At 43.7% G+C, this 19,684-nt stretch overlaps 1 protein-coding gene across 2 annotated transcripts in view; it reads left to right on the plus strand.

Moving 5' to 3' along the window:
- Positions 1-19,684, plus strand: part of LRRC39 (leucine rich repeat containing 39) — a 365,433-nt gene that overhangs the window by 283,330 nt on the left and 62,419 nt on the right. The window lies entirely within an intron of this gene.

A 19,684-nucleotide genomic window follows, 5' to 3' on the forward strand; every position in this document is an offset into this window, starting at 1 on the left:
GATCTACTCACACAAGACAGAGGCAGTTGACACATTCCATTCTACAACTTCTTAAAACTTATGCCTGGATTCTGATACCTTTTAGGAACTTATTTTGTTTTTTGAGGACATGCAGTAGATAATGAAGCAGGCAATCTTGCTACTTGAAATATTTTTATTGACATTTAAGATTTCTTTAATTGGTCACTACCAAATAACCAGGACCATAACAAATTGCACTGTGGATACTCAAATATTTGTGTGAGTTTCTAGCCTCTGACCTTTGCATGCCTTTGTTGAGGTACATCTTGAGATCACTTTAGTTTGATTGCCCATAGATACTTTTGTTTTCTTTATTTATTTTGTTTTTAGTAAAACATTTTTCAATAGAAGTTTCACCCGATTTGCCTTGCAAACTGGTCTCTCCTTCCTGTAGTATTAACTTTTCACTGAAAAATGTAATCACTTCCATCTGAACCTGCACTGCTGACATTTTAAGTTTCTTTATTTGGAAAACTATTCTTTATTTTCTCTGACTTCTGCAAGTTTAGTATTTGAGTTGCATTTGCTCTTGGTGGGTAAATTCTTTTTGGTCTGCACGTGGGATAGGGTATCTGCAAAAACTAATCAGGTCCAACATTTTCAGAGCCGAATCAAGCCATCCCCCATTGTTTTATCATAACACTCAGACCCACGGATAAAAAATGTACTAATACTCTTGACATGCACTAACAGATCAGGTACTATTTTGGCAAAGCAAGTCATTTAGAAAAGCCTATTGGTATGTATTTCTTATGTTGGGACTAAGAAAGGGCAACAATTTTAATTAGACAATTTCGATGTTGGTTGTCCTCGGCTATAGCCTTTTGCTGTACCCCCCTTAATATACCATATCCAGACAGAATAAAGGCTTCCTCTGCGAGAGCCTGGTTTCCTTTGATGATAAACTGGAAAGCAGTGGAATCTAAGAGAGTCCTTGCGACAACTCTGTGGTCCTCTTTATTATCCTGTACTAGAAATGATGTATTGGATTTCTAGTTTACATCAAGGACTGATTTGGCTAGGACCACTCTCCAGGGGCTCCTGGATTCATATCCTTTCTCTACTCAGGTTGATTAAGTTACTGCAGCAATGGGAATAATGAATATAGTATAGTTTTGTAAGTTGCCCATACCTATAACAATTGTTTGAATTCCTCACTGCTGGAGTAGCTGTACCCACCCATCTGCCTTGTATATCATTTATAGAGGCTCTTTTTCTTTTCTTTTTAACTCCTCGATTATTGTTGTTTGTCACCTCACCTAGGGACTAATTTCACTTAGGGACAAGAAAATCCAGAAGATTTTAGTCACTCTGGCTATTTATATAGTTCTTTCCATAAGGGATTAGCCTATAGGCAGCCAGAGTGACTCGGGGGGGGGGGGGGTTAAAACTTTGGGAAGCTGGCAGGATACAACCCACAGGCTACTGCAGCACTCAGTAATTTGAACATCTACTGTTAGGGGCAAGTGCAACTTGCACAACCTGTACTTGTTTCAAACGCAATGTCACAGAACTGAATGTCTGCTAAAATAGTATTGTTAACTATTTCATTTAGGAAGCTATTATTGTGACTGTCTTCTTTTTTTTCCATGTTTTTTGTTCTCATACTTAGCATTTCTATGACAATTTATTCATGCACTCATAGTCATGTCATCATGCTGCTAAGCATGATGTGCTACTGAAAGCATCTGAGTTTTGTACACCTTGGATGCCGAAAAGAACATTTTTTTTTTCATTAATGTTTAAATATTAAAAGTTGAACATTTTTTTTTCATCACTGCACCACATTCCACAACCCAGATGCACATTGTATGTGGGCAGCGAGTTTTCCTGTACTTTCTAAAGGAGGGAAAAGGCTTTTTACATTATCTTTAAAGAACACACAGGAAGAGCAGTTCACAAAATACTAAGAATTTGCTATAAGATTTCAAATGTATTTCCAGCATGTACCACGAAAATCTATAACAGCAAAAAAAAAAAAAAAAACTCTCACCAAACTAATACTTTGCAGATTTGCCTTCTGGCAGAACACAAAATTCATCAGTGCACTCTGCTACAGAAAGTTCAGTGTCTTACAATATCAGGAAGAGCTAACTTTCTTCTTACTACAGCGCTGTTCAAAATTTTGTACATTCACCACTGCCCACAACTGATCTCTAAACTGCAATTGAAACTCCCATTTATTCTCTCAGATATAACAGTGAAGATGCTCTTACACTTAATGCAGGTGAGGCCGCCTTCACTAAGATATAGCCTGCATCAGATACCCTTAGACATTAGAAACCAGAAAACACCCTATGACTTTCAAGCAAGTCAAAGGTTCATATCTACAAACAGCATGAATGTAGGTGCCTCAGAGATGACTCAAGGTATAAATGAAAACTTTTAGTGACCAAAAGCTAAGAGGGGATATGAAAAAGTTCAAGTTTATAGACAACTTACCATACTAAATGTACAGGTGTAGTTGCTGTTGCAGTCATAACATTAGGGATCTCTGCTGCAGGGTCAGTCCAATGGCTGGCTTGACTTTCAGAGCTAAGCACTCTTTCCCATTGGCTGAATTGATGTCACCTTAATTCCAGTGGCTTCTCATACCTGGCGTATTGGTAGAGTCTGCCTGGACCATCACTGGTTCTTTCTTACCCTCATTAGATCAATGCTTAGCCAAAATAACAGTCTGTTAGCACTGCAACATTCTTCAGTAAAGGGCCTGTGACCTTAAGAATCCAAGTCCCTCTAGGGAACCTGGACAAGGGAAGGAGAGGGACACAGAAATAGAGAACAAGATGGAAAAAGGGAGTTGCACCTACCCTGAGTGTCACAGGTAGTAGAGGGGATGGAGACTGAGAATCATGTCCGCAAAAGTGACTACACTAGGACATCTATTGCTATGGCAAGTTGCCTATACAACTGTATTGTTTGCTGTGTAGGTCACTATTACAGTCCTAGCATTAGGGAAGATTCTGGGGAGCTGGCCCTGCCAGAGCAGATGTCTCCCTGATCAGATGAGGAGTAAACCACCTCGTTGAGAATACCAGAGAGATAATCATGCATTAGTCCTGAAAATCACATCCAAACTGTAATATTTTCAGAAGGTGTGAATAGAGGACCAAATGGCTCACCCTAGGAAATCCTGGGCAGTACTTTCTTTAAGCAAGGTAGTGGTAACTGCTGTACCCTTTTTGAATGGGGTCTGACTTTTCCCTGTAATGTCTTGTCGCAATCTTAGCAACAGAAATTAATATAGCATGCTAGCTATCCAGAGAGAAATATTTATATGGATCTTCTCAAAACAGATCCTTAACTTCCAAGACAATCCTAGTTGAGCTAACCTCAATAAAGAATGCAGACTTCCTGGTTAGAAGTTTTAAGGTTATAGTAGCAACTGGATCAGATTGGGTGGCAGGCAGAAATGGCTAAAAGACGCATCTTTTCAGAGGTAAAAGTTAAGATAATGGAAATCAACCCCAATATATACCAGAGAACCACTGGCACAGCTGCCTGCTTTGTTAGGTGTTTTCTCCTTTGACACCAGGGGAAAAATCATTTCCATTTAGCTATGTATGCTTTTCTTGTACTTGAGACTTCCAGATGTCCTTGTGTTTAACATCCTGAGAGTAAAGGTGCCAAAACAGTAATGAGGTCATATCTTTTAAGCTGTGTTTTAGTGTTGACAGAAAAGGGTGTAAAATAAGAATGCCCTGCACTATGGCAGAAGGTTCACAAACTATTTATTTAGGTTTGTTTACCAGGAAGTTCCAATTGGGGTTTACCCCATTTTAAGCAGAAGCCTGGGGAGAAAAGCTCCACATATGAGGTAAGTACATTTAATGACAAAAAAAAAAAACAACACAATTATATGAATACATCTATAACACATTATATAACATGAAGTAGCCTATGAATTTAAGGAAATAACATTTTTTTCATAAGGTGGTTGGTTACAGAGAAATTACACAGACAGACAGTGGGTGCTTAGTTGGAAGCACAGAGAAGAGTAGCAAAGGCAGCAAGGGGATTTAGCAGGTGGTAGAACTTGAGGACAAGTAATTATATAAAACATTAGGTAGACAGCTTGCATAGACCTGTATTAAAGAAAATAGAGGTAGTGGTATTTACCTGGGAAATGGAAGTTTTGTAGGAGAAAGTAGGTAGAGGGTGGAATGGCACCCTGTAGAATAGTGTAAATGAGGGAGAATACACAATGGAGGTTTCTTAGTGACAGAGCTATAAAGTTACATACGCAAGATTAGAGTACAGAAAGGTTAAGTAAAGGGAGTGTAACTTTGATGGTGGCATTTTGGTTGAGTACATAGTGGGAGTTTTAACCTGGGATAACACATTAGTACAACCATGTATTTACCCAGTGTTTCTTTAGTGATGTTTTGAAGCCTTGCAGTGTCTCCTCCTGCCTTATTTCAAGGGGGATTTGGTTCCATATTTTTGATACCTGATTGGAGTATAGTGAGTTTCCTGTGCTATTTGATTTTGTGATGGACAGAAAAGTGTTGTTGTTGGATCACAGGGCTCAATTAGTGCTATACAGTTGTAGCATTCCTTTTAGAGCTGTGAAATGTATTTGTTTGTGGGCTGTAATAAGCTGAGGTGGTTTTTAAGTTCTAGCCAATTAAGGCTTTTTATTGTTTTGCAATGGTGGGTTTTTGAGGACTATGTTTTGCAGTTTTGTTACAGACTGTCTAATTTATTTTTAATGGTTCCGATTTGTAAAAATGGGTGAGTCAGAGTAGGGAAGTATGTTTTTTCTGGATGTATTACTGAGGAATTTCTTAGCCCTGTAGAGGTATCCTAGTTTCCAGATTTTTTTTTTATGGCTAGGAGTAATATGTGAGTTTATCAAGCATTACTCCAAGGAGTTTTGCTTACATGACATATTCTGTTATTGTTTTGTTGGCTGATAGGATATGAAAAGACTGCTTTTGGTATTTGAGTTTTTAGGGAAAAAAAGCATCAGTTGTGTTTTTTAGCATTTAACAGCAAGTCTAAGCTATCTAGTCATGATTCTATGGCTAGAAAGGCCTTTTGGGTATTTTCTTCTTGGAGACTAATGTCTGGGCTGAGCAAATGAGAGTGTAGTGTTGTCTTGGCCAAAAAGGGGTCCATCAATTTTCGGTCTCTCCTCCTTCAGCTTTTGAACTACCCTGGGGAATAAGGGCATTGGAGGAAAAGCAAGAAAGCAAAGACCTGAACAAGTCACGCTGAAAGCATCCACTACCCAAGCTAATTTGTTTGGTGCTCTGGAACAGAATTTACTTAGCTGACTGTTGGTCAGAGAAGCAAACCTCTCTCTCTCTCTCTGGTAAACCCCAACAGTTTGAGTTCAAAGTTTCCCTGTTTAGTATTCACTCATGTTCTCATGTGGATCCCCTGAGGTTTTGGTCAACTGATTTGCTGTGAGGTCTTTTGCACTTGTATACTAGTTGCTTTCTGGAACATGTTAGGTAGCACTGCTTGCTCCCAGGCCTGTATAAGTAGTCTGCAGAGGAGATAAAAGCATGTCCCTCTGTTTGTTTACACACCACATAAATGTGGTATTGTCTGTGAGGATATTCAGTGTCCCTGGTTTCCAGACTGTCTTGAAGGCATTGATGTTATGAACAGCCATTACTTCTTTGATTCTTATTTTTACTTTATCCTTTCTTGTTCCCTAGGTGCCTTGCACTTTGAGAACCACGGTATGGAAATCCTCTGAAACATTTCTGTCAGTGGTTGGTTAGGGATACACTGTTTGAAGGTCATTGTGAAGATAGGTGAAAGCTGCCAGCCTAGCCAGATAGAATTTTGTAGATAATTCTGTCATTTGTAAATATTTATGTAAGCAACCGGCTTGTTCTCTTAAATTTGAAAAGACTGCATTGGATATTGAACTGCAAAAATGTAACAACAGTGCACTCTGCTGTAACAAAGCTAATAAGTCAATTCTTTGATGTCAAAACTTGGAGCCGATATGTCTGGATTAAGGAATTCTGGGTATTGTCTTGAGACCGAGACCAGAGTTAATTGCAAGAATTTGCATGTATAAATTATTTTATTGTTCTGGCTTCCTGACCAGCTGCAAGATCAAGGGCTATTAACCTCTGAGAATCTGTTAGCTTGGGAACCAGAAAAAAATTATGTAATCTGAAATGAATCAGTGGTACTGTGTTATCAATTTAAGGCCAGAAAGAAAGAGAGCATTTGTCTTGAGAACATCCAAAATCACCAGCACTGCCTGTATATAGATGTAAGCAGGATTTTAGAACTGTGTTTTCTCTTAGAAATAGCTAGGAATTAAGATGATTAGACCAAGTGTTTTTCAGCCATGGTGGTGCAGCAGTTAGCATTGCTGCTTCACAGCAAGAGGTTCTCTGGTTCGATCCTCGGCTGGATGCCTTCTGTGCAGAGTCTGCATGTCCTCCCTGTAGCGGCGTGGGTTTCCTCCAGGTGCTCTGGTTTCCTCCCACATGCCAAAGACATGCTGTAGATGGATTGGACACACTAAATTGTCCCTAGGAGTGAGTGCATGAGTGTGTGCGCCTTCTGTGGAAGGTTGGGTGCCAGGCTGGCAACTCGACACCGTAAAAATTCAACTGCCAATCATGAGCAGACAGGTGATCTGCTGTGGCGAGCCCTAACCGGGAAAAAGCCGAAAGAAGACTTAAGTGTTTTTCTGTGTTGATGTTAGAACTTTTCTATGGTATTATTTTTAAGTATTTCTCTGTGATCTCTGAACTCTTGACTAGCACTGTATAGAAAGTATTGCCTTGTGTTATTATTTATTATTAAATATTTTAAACCTTTCAACTGTGGCTGTTTTGTGTAGAGATAATTTAAGCTCTTAGAGTACATTGCATGTAAATAGTGATACTGTACAGTCACTCCAAATAGGTCTTGACTGTTAGGTTTCATTTACCATTTGGATAATAATACTGTACAGTAATAATTGGACACTCTTAATTAGCTGGGTGGTGGCAGTGATTTCTACCGTATAGTCTGGGTAAAAGGGGCATAGCTGGAGAACCTGTGCCAGCCATCCCCAGGATTGTGTGGTTGTATAAACTCTTATCTCAAAGTGTGTGTCAGCTACTTGGGCAGGGACACAAAGTACTGGTTGGACAGAGAGGGTGCTGGAGATTTTAGCTTGCCAACCAGGCTGAGATCTGGACCCTGTAGCTGTGTCAGTGGGGAGTCTTATTAGGGACCTGGAGAGAAAGGGAGAAACCAGCCCCAGACTGACTGTGATTTCTGTGTGCTGTTAAGGGAAATTGTACTTTACTGTGTGTGTATTTATTATCCTTTCCCTATATGGACGCCCCTCACTGGTGCTAGTGGTGAGGACTGAGGCTGCTTGATTGCTGGGCCAGTGCAGGGGCATGACATATTGTTTGGCAGTGGTGGGATAGCCACACCACATGTTAATTGGTTGGCAAATACTAATTGGCTTGTAGTGGTCTGGGTAGAGTGAATTCCTGTAGCTTGTGTATAGTGATCATTGAAAGTATTTTTGTACTCTAAATCAGCCACGCAGTGAATACTCAGAGTTCAGATCACAATTGTTTTATTTCTTTTGTTAGCTTGGTTAGTCAGGGAGAGCAGGCAGCATGTCAGCAGAGGAGTATGGAAAGCTGACAAGGAGCCAGCTGGCTGAGATGTGCCAGGCTAGGGGACTGGTGCATGGAAACCTGACTAAGGCAGACATGATTACACCTTTGGTCACAGCTGTATCAGAAAACAGCAACCAGGATGACAATCAGACTGGCAGTGGAGATGTACCATACTCCGAGAATGGACAGCTCAACCTTTCTGCAGAGGACATAAGAATTCATCTGGAGCTAAAGAGACTTGAGTTGGAGGCCAAGCATGTGGAAATAGAAGCAGTTGAAAGACTGAGGTGTCTATAGAGTGAAGACAATGAGAAACTGACATTTGCAGGCTGAGGAGAATGAGAAACTGCTACGCCTGGAAGTTGAGGAAAAGGAGAGGCAGAGGCAGCATGAGAAGGACATGCTGACTCTTCACCAGAGTCATGGAGGTAATGGGGAAGGGAGTAACTGGACCCCAGAAGCACAAAAGGTCAGTAAATTTCTTCTGCAGTTTAAAAAGGGTGAGAATTTTGATAGTTTCATTCATATGTTTGAGAGGGTATGTAAACAGTATGATGTTGACCAAAGGCTCTGGGTATGGTTCCTGACCCCCCTTACTCCATGGTAAAGCTGTAACTGTGTTGTCTAAACTTGCTGATTATGAATATTTTGATTATACTGCTGTTAAAATCACTTGTTAGAATGTTTTAAGCTAACACCTGAATGTATAGGAAAAGGTTTTGTGAGCGTAGACACAAGGCAGATGAAAGTGTGTATCAATATGTTGCTGAACTGAGCACTTATTTTCATAAGTGGGTGAGTGGATGTCAGGTCACCACTTTTGAAGGGTTGGCAGACCTTTTGGTGAGGGAACAAGCCCTTAGCACTTTGCCTGAGGACATGACGATCTGGTTAGCTGATAGAAAATGTGCTACTTCAGATGAGTTGGGGAAGAAGGGAGACCTATACATAGCAAGCAGGGCATTCTTGCATAGGAAAGGGGCTCCCAGTACTGCTCATGGGTCTAAAGGAACCCATGGTGGGCAGCACAGACAGCCCCAACAGAATCTGCCAGTAGAAGGGGAAGCCACTAGTCCAGATACACGTCCAGGGCCTAGGGTTAAATGTTTTGAATGCAACCAGTGGGGCCATGTGGCATACAGATGTCCACGGAGGCAAGGAGGGGAACAAAAGGTGAGAGCCAGTAAGTGGGAAAGACAAAATGCCAATAGTAGGTTGTCTTGAGACAACAGGAGTACAGAAATACTATCCTGCAGATGTCCTGATAGGGAAGGATTTGGATGAGGCAGTACCATGTGCTTATGCAGTTACATGCAGTCAGGCTAGCAGACAAGCATGTGGGTCTGGTAGCCTGGGGGATACCCAGACAGACTGCATACTTGCACCCAGGACTGGTGAGGTGGTTACGTCAGGGAGGGAGCTACTATGTAGCAGTGAGACTGAATGTGAGCCACAGCTGCTTGTGGGTACTGATGTTCCCTTGGACAGAGTGACTGCAAAGGCAGAGGTGAGTAGTAGTACCCAGGCTGACAGTGAGGCACCACTATCAGAGGATGCCAGACTTCTTGTAGAAGGGGAGCTGGGAAAGGTTACAAAGAGAGAGTTGAGACGGGCTCAACTCTCAGACCTTACATTGCAAGGCCTAAGGCAGGTAGCTAGTGAGGGACCTGATTCTCAAGGGAAGGGAGAATCTGTATACTGGGACAAAGGGTTACTGTATAGAGAGTGGACCTCTGAGGGAGGACTAGAAGGAGAGAGGGTACAGCAGTTGGTAATCCCTAGAGTGTACCATCTGGCACTTCTAGCCATAGCCCATGATATTCCCTTTGCAGGTCATATGGGCATAAAACGTACAAAGAGACATATTATGCAGAACTTCTATTGGTCTGGCATTTCCAGTGATGTAACAGGGTACTGCAGTACTTGTGAGCAGTACCAAAGAGTAGGCAAGGCAGGAGACAAGGTGAGAGCTCCTTTGATGCCTTTGCCTGTGATTGAGGAGCCATTTTAGAGAGTAGCTATGGGTATTGTGGGGCCTCTGAGTACCCCAAGTCCCACAGGGAAAAAGTATATCCTAGTGGTAGTGGATTATGCTACACAATACCCTGAGACAGTGGCTCTGTCCTCCATTGAGGCAGAAAAGGTGGCAAATGCTTTGTTAGAGATTTTCAGCAGGGTAGATTTCCCAAAAGAAATACTGACTGACAGAGGTGCTAATTTCATATCAGACCTGCTGGCTTGTCTGTGGAAGTCCTGTGGGGTGAAGCACCTGATCAGATTAATGGTCTTGTTGAGAGGTTAAACTTTACAAACAAGACCATGCTACAGGCATTTGCAGATCAGTTTAAGAGGGAGTGGGACAAATATTTGCCCATCTGTTTGCTTACGGAGAGGTTCCCTAGGAATCCACAGGTTTTTCAACTTTTGAGTTGCTGTATGGGCATAGGGTGAGGGGCCCTCTAGATTTAATTCATGATGAGTGGGAAGGTGAGTGTGAACCTCACAAAGAGTCTGTTGTGGCATATGTCCTAAACCTCAGGACGGCTCAGGGAACTCATGGGCTTGGGCCCAGGAGAACCTGGCAGAAGCCCAACAACAGAAAAAGGTGTGGTATGAAAGGAATGCTTGAGCTAGAGAGTATGTGGTGGGGCAGTAGGTAATGGTTCTCATTCCTGTCAGACACAAGCTGCAAGCAGCTTGGGAGGAATCTTACCATGATAGGGAGGCCCTTGTGCTTAGCATTTGCAGTGGATTGCAGGAGGAGTCTGAGGGAGATCTGGTGACTGATCTCCTCAGTGAGACTCGGACTGACACCTCAGTGGAAGGGGTAGCAATGTCGCAGCAGCTATCTCCTACCCAGGTTTGAGAAATCCGAGCAGTGCTACAGGAGTTTGGGGACACATTCACTGGGAAACCAGGGTGCACCCACCTGGTGCAGCACCAGGTGGATACAGGACCCCAAAGGCCTATTAGGCAGGCCCCTTATAGGGTGCCTGATAGAGTCAAACAGACTCTGAGTGAGGAGATACAGAAGATGTTGGAACTAGGGGTAATTCAAGAGTCCAACAGTCCCTGGGCCTCCCCAGTTGTGCTGATGCCAAAGAAGGATGGCAGCACCAGGTTCTGTGTGGACTACAGGAAATTAAATAGTCACACATAGTCAGATGCTTACCCCATGCCTAGGACAGATGAGGCCCTAGAGCAGCTGGGTGGGGCTAAGTATCTTACAACCATACTGGCAGGTGCCCTTGACTCCCAGTGCTAGACAGAAGTCAGATCCTAGCAGGAGCAGGAGGATTTGCTCTTGGTTACCTAGATGATATTGCTATCTACAGCCATTCCTGGCAGGAGCACCTTCAACTTGTCAGGGAGGTTCTGGGCAGACTACAGAGGGTAGGGTTGACCATTAAGCCCAGCAAATGTCAGGTGGATACGGCAGAGGGGTCTCCTACCTGGGACATAGAATGGGGAGTGGTAAGATCAGGCCAGAACCTGCCAAAGTTGATGCCATTCAGGCTTGGCCTGCACCTGTTACCCAAAAGCAGGTGAGGGCATTCTTATGGACAACAGGGTACTACAGAAAGTTCACCCCCAGTTATAGTGCCATAGCTGCTCCTGTCACAGACCTGACATGGTTAAACAGAGCCAAGCAGCAAAATGCCAAGTTGCTAAGATGGAGCCTAGGGTTGCAAGCATATATGTCAGTGCAGCACCGCAGTGGGATTAACAATGGTAACGCAGATGGGCTGTCAACACAGGGAATGGGGTAAGTTATACTCAGATGGACCTAACCCTCTTAAGCAACATTTCTCAATGGTCACTTGAAAAACTAGCTTGAGTTCTCCAGGGCTGGGGGGGTGTGTGTGTGAAGATAGGTGAAGGCTGCCACCCTAGCCAGATAGAATTTTATAAATAATTCTGTCATTTGTAAATATTAATGTAAGCCACAGCTTGTTCTCTTAAATGTGAAACAACTGCATTAGATATTGAACTGCGTAAATGTAGCAGTGCATGCTGCTGTAACAAAGCTAATAAGTCAATTCTTTAACATCAAAACTTGGAGCCAATATGTCAGGATGAAGGAATTCTATTAGGAATTCTGGCTATTATCTTGAGATCAGAGTTAATTGCTAGAATTTGCATGCCTAAATTCTTTTATTGTTCTGGCTTCCTGACCAGCTGCAAGATCAAGGGCTGTTAACCTCTGAAAATCTGTTAGCCTGGGAACCAGAAAGAAATGATGTAATCTGAAATGAATCAGTGGTACTGTGTTATCAATTTAAGGACAGAAAGAAAGAAAGAGACCATTAGAGCATTTGTCTTGAGAACATCCAACATCACCAGCACTGTCTATATCTAGATGCAAGTAGGATTTTAGAAAGTACAGTTGTGTACACTTACCATAAATATAGATGTTCAAGTGTATTCACTGTTGCAGTCATCACATTTGGGTTATCCTTGCCAGAGTAGCCCTTGGCCGGCCCGAATACCAGAGGCTTAGTATTTCTGCGTCAGTTGCTGTCACTTCAGGACTGACGTCAGGTCATCAATAGTATAAAGTAAGGCAGCCGACACCATTACATCAGTTTTTCTTGCCCTGTCAGGAGCCCCCAAGTGGGAGCCAGGTTATGGTGGAAGAACCACTCCAGTAGAAAGTAAATACCAAAATGTCCCTTATAAGGAGAGAGAGAGAAAGAATAGGGGGGTGGAGGGAGGGAAACCAGGACCGCAACAGTGAATACACTCAAACATCTACATTTACGGTAAGTGTACACAACTGTAGTATGTTCTTCGTGTTTCACTGCTGCAGTCATCACATTTGGGTTAATTCCCAAAGCTGAGGAAAAGGGTGGAGGCAGTCAAGGAGACTAGGGACTGGCTAGGATGCCCCGCAAGACTGCAGTGGAAAGCCTGTCCTGGATTTGGAGAAGATAGGCAGGTGGTAATGCTTGGTGAAAGTGTGAACATATGTCCAGGTGGCAGCCTCCAGGATGTCCCTGGTGGGGACTCCTCTGAGGAAAGCTGCAGAGGTGGAGGCTTTTCTGGTAGAATGAGTCCTGACCCTTTTACGGGGAGGCTTACCATGTTGCTTGTAACAAAAATGGATGCAGTGTGCTATCCATTTGGAAATTGTTTGGGTATGGCTTTGCCCTCTGCCTCTGCAGGAAAGCTAATCAGCAATTTATCAGACTTTCTGAATGATTTAGTTCTGTCTAGATATAATCTGAGCTGTTTGTGCACATCTAGAGAGTGCAGGATCCTTTCCCCCTTGTTCTGTGGGTTAGGGAAAAAGGTGGGCAAATGAATGGATTGGCTGAGAGCCACACTGAACACCACTTTGGGCATAAAAGATGGGTTAGTCTTGAGGGAAACCCTGTCAGCATGGAAGATGAAAAAGGGCTCCACAGCCATGAGTGCTTGCAGTTCGGAGACCCTTCTGGCTGAAGTGATGGCCAGAAGAAAAGCTATATTCCAGGAGAGAAATTTTAACTCTGATGAAGATGCTGGTTCTAAGGGGGGCAGGGTGAGCTTTTCCAACACAAAGTTAAGGTCCCAAGCTGGGGTAGGTGCTCTTGTGGGTGGCCTTAATTTGCTAGCCCCTCTTAGGAAATGTTTGATCAGAGGGTGTGAGAAAAGGGGCTGCTTAGTGGGGAAATGAGCAGAGATAGCAGAGGCATGAATTTTAATAGAGGAAAAGAAGAGACCACTGTGTAGCAGGTTAGCTAAGCAATCCAGGATGACAGGATGGGAGGTCTGTGCTGTATCGGCTCCCTTAGCCTGAAACCAGGTGCAGAACCTTTTCCATTTGTCAGCATAAGACTTTCTAGTGTTAGGGCATCTGGCCTCATATCCAACATCTAGAACCTGTTTACTGAGGTTGGCACATTGATCAGTGGTTAGGGAATAAGCCAGGCTGGCAAATTGAGGGTCTGCAATTGGGGATGCATGAATTCTCCTTACCTCAGGGTCAGGGGGTTGGGGTCTGAGTGAGATGCCATGGTGGCAGAGGGGACAGGCGGTGTAGCAGTGGGTATCAGTGCTGGCGAGGTCAGTCTGGAGCAATAAGAATTTTCCTTGGTTTTTCCTCCCTTATTTTGAGCAGTATCCTGGAGATGAGAGGTAGTGGAGGTAGCGTAGACCGACAGACTGACCCAGGGGAAGGACAGGGCATCCACTTTCCAAGCTATGCAGTGATGCTCCCTGGTGCAGAACTTGCTGAGCTGATGGTTGGTGTGGGAGGAAAAAGAGGTCGACCTTCGGGGTGCCCCATTTCTGAGTTATTAGGGTGAAGGTTCTTTTGTCTAGCTGCCACTCATGTGGGTCCATAAGATTTCTGCTTAAGTGGTCTGCCAGAGAGTTTAGAGAACCTGGCAAGAATTGTGCTAACAGGTAGAGTTGCATGGCAGAGACTGTGTGCAAAAGGGTCATGGCCAGCCTGCATAGAGGGTAGGAGGGAGTCTCTCCCTGCTTGTTGATATACCACATCATAGTGGTGTCTGTTTTGATCAGGAGAGCCTCTTGGGAGAGAAGGCAACTGAAAGCTGTCAATGCATGCTGGACAGCTAACATCTCTTTCTGGTCGATGTGCAGATGGATTTTCTGTAGGCTCCATTGGCCCTGTATGCACCTGCCATCCAGGTGTGCACCCCAGGCATAGTCTGATGCATCTGTGGTGAGGTTCTGGGTGGCAGGGGCTGGTGAGAAAGGTTGTCCCGTGTTGTGGGAGCATGCTGCTGCCCACCAAAGAAAATCTTTCCTGAGGCAAGGTATCATGGGTATAAGAGTTTCCAGGTCTTGAGAGTGTCGACACCAAAGGCTTTTTAGGTACCACTGAAGTGTCTTCTATGCAGTCTGGCATATGGAATGAGTAAAATGCAAGATGCCTTGAGCCCCAGAACTTGCAGGATTTTCCTTGCAGATAACTGGGGTCTGGTAGCTAGTTGAGAGAAGTAGGCTGTCAGGTAAGTTTGATTTTCTGGTGTAAGGAATGCCATCTGGAATGCTGAGTCCAGGCTTGCTCCCAGGAATATAATCCTTTGGGTGGGTACTAGTTTGGATTTCTTTTCATTGACACTGTACCCTAGGGAGGTCAGTAGGGACTTTACAAAGGCCAGGTGCTTGAGCAGCTTTTCCTGACTGTCTACCTGAATTAGGCAGTTGTCCAAGTATGGGTAAATTTGGATATTCCTTAGTTTGCAAAAGGCAATGGCTGGAGCCAGACACTTTGTGAAAACTCTGGGAGCAGTGGATAAGCCAAAGGGAAGTGCAGAGAACTGGAAGTGCAGAGATCCTGTCCTAAAACATAGCTATTTCCTGCATGATTCCCTGATAGGAATGTGGAGATAGGCCTCTTTTTAGGTCTAGGGTGGCTAGCTAAGCATCCTTGGAGAGCATGGGTAGCAATTGCTGGAGAGAATTTTGGTATCACCAGGAAGGTGTTTAGAATGGAAAGATCGAGGATGGGGGCACCAGGTTCCCTCTTTTCTGGGTACCAGAAAAGGTCAGGAGTAGAAACCTTGTCCTTTCTGTTCTGCAGGAACATGCTGTATTGCCCTCATAGAGAGCAGGGAAAGGACTTGCTTTTTTGCCTCTGCCCATTGGTTTGGATGTAGATCTAGGAACCCTTTTGGGGTTGGAAGTGTGTGGAATGAAAATATGTATTCCTTGGACACTATGTTGAGGACCCAGCGGTCGTTGGTGATGGTGGCCCAGGTGCTTGCATGAAAGGAGAGTTTTCCTCCTAGGGGTAAGTGAAGTTGGGCAGAGGGAGGGGGAGGAGAGTCATTGTGAGATCTTACCATGAGGGGGTGGCTTAGAACTCCCTGTTTTTGAAGTGGATGAATTCCACTGTTTTGATCTCTGCATTCCCTGTGGCTGCTGATGGGGGGGGGGGGTCTGGGCTGAACTGACCTGATGGGAGCAGGAAAGGACCACTGCTTGGAGGTGCAGTGTCTGCTGAACCTGGGTGGCTGAACCTGTAAGGAATCCTTAACTGTCTGCATAGATTTAGCTTTTTTTCCCCATTGTTTTTAAGACATCCTCTGCCTTAGTGCCAAATAAGTTATCTTTGTGCAAGGGTGCATCCAACAATTTTAATTTTAACATGGTCTGGCAAGGGCTGTCCCTTTAGCCATGCATGCCTTTTAAGGGCAGAGCCAGTGACTGCTGCCCTGCAAGAAGCTTCTAAGCCATCAAAACCACAGTGTAAGGTGTGCTTAGTTACTGGACTTACAGAATGCATTAACTCTTGTAATTCTTTAGATTCTGCACAGTCAGGAAGGGAAGACACTTTTTGTTTGAGGAGTTCCATTGTATGTTGCTGGAATTTTAGCATATAAAACTGGCAATTTAGTGCTCTGATAGCAAGAGTAGCAAAGGTGTATACTTTTTTACCCCATCTGTCTAATGCTCGGGAATCCCTATCTGAGGGGGTGGGATTCTTAGCAGAGGTTGCTTTAATTCCTTTAGGCCCTTGAGAAATTACCTCAGGGTCAGCAGTAGGATTTCTGAAAAGAAATTTGTGCGAGTCAGGGACTTTGTAATACCTGTCAGGTTTTCTGGGTGCAGGAGGGAGGGTGTCAAGAGTCAGACTGGATTCCAGGAAAACATCGTCCACAGCATCCAGGACTGGGGGAATGGCCAGGGATCTGTGCTGTGGAAGATCTAAGAATTCCCAGAGTCTCTTTTTAGACTGAGGGTAGTCCTGACATTCCCATTGGAAATGCTCGCTTAAGGTATGAAGGGTTTTCCCAAAGGAAAAGTCCTCAAGGGGAGAGGCTGAAGGAATGGATCTGCATCAGAATCCTCATAAGCAGAGAGGGGTTGCATGTCTTCATGTTCAGATGCATCAGAATCCTCAGACTCCTGTTCAAACAAAACTACTGAGGACAGATTTTTTTTTTTGGAAGGAGTTAGCTTGGCTTCCCCTGATCAGCATAAGGTCTTCTGCCATTTTAAACATTTGCGACTGAGGCAAGGAAGCAGGTGCCTGAGATTAGGTCTTCGATTTCTTGGGTGTGGTTCATACCCTAGGCCTTAGAAACTCAGTGGTTTTTGAAAGAACAGTAAATGCGAAATAAGTCATCGGTTTGTGTCGAGAATCGGTAGTGCAAAGTTCTTCCTCAGAAGCTGGTGCCTCCTCAGTGGCTCTGGACCCATACAAGGGACTAACAACCACAGGATCCTTACTCAAAGAAAAATTTTGTGGCATATCAGACTCTGAAAGGGTCACAGTAGTGGCCTGTGAATCCACAGAAACGGGCATCAGAGGCTGCAAAAGTGCCTCACTGAGGACCGGAGAACTGACGACTAGCTTAATGGAAGTGTCGTCGGTAGGTTTGGACCTGTGCGGTCTGTCTCTGTCTTTATCCTTACGTTTTTTTCAGACGATCTGCTGTTGGATGGCATACCTAAGCCATATTGGAATTTGAGGATTGTAAGTGAAAATATCTAGCTACAATAAGGGCCTGATGACGAATACTTATGGTGTTGAACAAAGCACAAAAGCAACAGCGTGGACGCCGTGGTCTGGGCCTTAGCAGGTGATGCAGTAAGAATGAAAGTCTTGGTGTGGTATTTGCTTTCCACAGGCAAGACAATTGTTAACTTTTTCTGATATTGGTTAGTGCAAGAAAAAAGGATCCCCAAAGGGGTACCTAGCTTTAGAAGACTTCAGCTTCAGATTGGAAGATGAAACTCAGGTAGCGACAGACCGGCACTCGTGCAAACTGGTTCTGCTTTGGGCTTCATGGCAAGAAAGACTGATGTAATGGCATCGGCTGCCTTACTTTATACTACTGATGATCTGACGTCAGTCCTGAAGCAACAGCAACCGATGTGGAAATACTAAGGCTCTGGTATTCGGGCCGGCCAAGGGCTACCCTGGCAGGGATAACCCAAATGTGATGACTGCAACAGTGAAACACGAAGAACATCTGTGTTCTCTTAGTCTAATCTTCCTAATTCCTAGCTATTTCCAAGTGTTTTTCTGGGTTGAGGTCAGAACTTTTCTATGATATTATTTTAAGTATTTCTCTGTGATCTCTGAACTCTTGACTAGCACTGTGTAGTAAGAAGTATTGTCTTGTGTTTTTATTATTTATTATTAAATATTTTTAAACGTTTTAACTGTGGCTGTTTTGCGTAGAAATAATTTAAGCTCTAGGAGTACATTGCATGTATATAGTGATACTGTACTAAGTCACTCCAAATAAGTCTTGACTGTTAGGTTGCACTTACCATTTGGATAATAATATTGCACAGTAATAATTGGACACCTTTTTAAGGGCCTTTGAGTAGCTGATAAATATTAGCTGGGTGGTGGCAGTGATTTCTACCATATAGTCTGGGTAAAAGGGGCACAGCTGGAGAACCTGTGCCAGCCTTCCCCGGGAGTGGCTGTGTAGTTGTATAAACTCTTATCTCAAAGTGTGTGTGTGTGTGTCAGCTACTTGGGCAGGGACACTAAGCACTGGTTGGACAGAGAGGGTGCTGGAGGTTTTAGCTTGCCCACTAGGCTAAGATCTGGACCCTATAGCTGTGCCAGTGGGGAATCTTATGGGGACCTAGGGAGAAACCAGCCCCAGACTGACTGTGATCTCTGTGTGCTCTTAAGAGAAATTGTACTTTACTGTGTGTGTATTTATTATCCTTTCCCTATATGGACGCCCCTCATTGGTGTTAGTGGTGAAGACTGAGGCTTCTTGATTGCTGGGCCAGTGCACAAGTGTTACAGTCATGTCCTCTTTTTTGTTGTTGTTGCTTCTGCCAATTTAGCTCCCCCCTTACAGATGGAAGTAGTAGTATGATGCACTCCATGAACAGAGCACTTGTTCAAAATATTCTTCAGAAACCACTGCAGTTTCCTCAAATATAGCCTTGCCAGAGAAACAATCAGAATTGATTGTTATACATCACGTGACCTAGTATACTCAGAAACTGGAAGTTTTGAATGACCTTTCTGACATGTTCTGGATGAAGGCAGTCTGCCTTGTCCATGATTGGGTAAGCTTTGTCTGTGCTGGCATCCAGTGGTCCCCCTTCCCCCACCAATCAGTAGTGCATTTTTGGTTTGATACAAGTTGGACGACTTCTCACTAAGGGCGAAACCCAGTTTTTTTAGAAAGTTCAGGGTATACTTGAGTGACCTTTGCATTTTCCTGGTGAGGATGCACCTGTATCAGGGAGTAATCCAAGTGTGTGTAAATATGGAATGCCTTTGTTTCTGCAAAGTGTTATCACTAGGGACAGGCATTTTGTGAAAACTTTGGGGGCAACAGCTAAATCAAATGGCAAAGAAATAAATTAGGAGTGATGGTCCCCTGCCACAAAAGTCAAATACTGTGGTGACCCATGAAATCGGGGGGGGGGGGTAAAAATAGGTACCTCTGAAGTCTAGTGTCATTAGGAATAGCCTCAGGGCCTATGAGGGTTAATAAAGTACAGTTGTGTACACTTACCATAAATGTAGATGTTCAAGTGTATTCACTGTTGCAGTCATCACATTTGGGTTATCTGCTTGCAGTAGCCCTCAGTCAGCCTGATTATCAAAGTCTCGGGTCCTGCATCAGTTGCTGTCTCATCTTCCATGATGTCAGGTAGTCAGACATATAACGCATGCAGCCAATGCCATTACATCAGTTTTTCTTGCCCCAGATGTCAGGTGCCCCCCTAATGGGAAGCAATTAATTATATATATATATATATATATATATATATATATATATATATATATATACACACACAATGGTATACCCCCAACAAAAAGCAAATACAACAAAAAGCTTTTAAGCAAAGTAAAGGAGAGTAGAGGTTTAGCCAAAAGAAGTCAGGGGGCTGGAGGGAGGGTAACCAGGACTGAAACAGTGAATACACTTGAACATCTACATTTATGGTAAGGGTACACAACTGTACTGTGTTCTTCATGTTTCACTGTTGCAGTCATCACCTTTGGGTAGATTCCCAAAGCTAAGGATGGGAGGAGGAAGTTATATAGCCTTAGGACCAGCAATAAGGCTCTGCAAGACTGCAGTGGCAAAGCCAGCTCTGGATTTAGAGAAAAT

The sequence above is a fragment of the Protopterus annectens genome, chromosome 10.part0 (assembly GCF_019279795.1).
Source record: "Protopterus annectens isolate FY-2018-M chromosome 10.part0, PAN1.0, whole genome shotgun sequence".
NCBI classification, from domain to species: Eukaryota; Metazoa; Chordata; order Ceratodontiformes; family Protopteridae; genus Protopterus; species Protopterus annectens.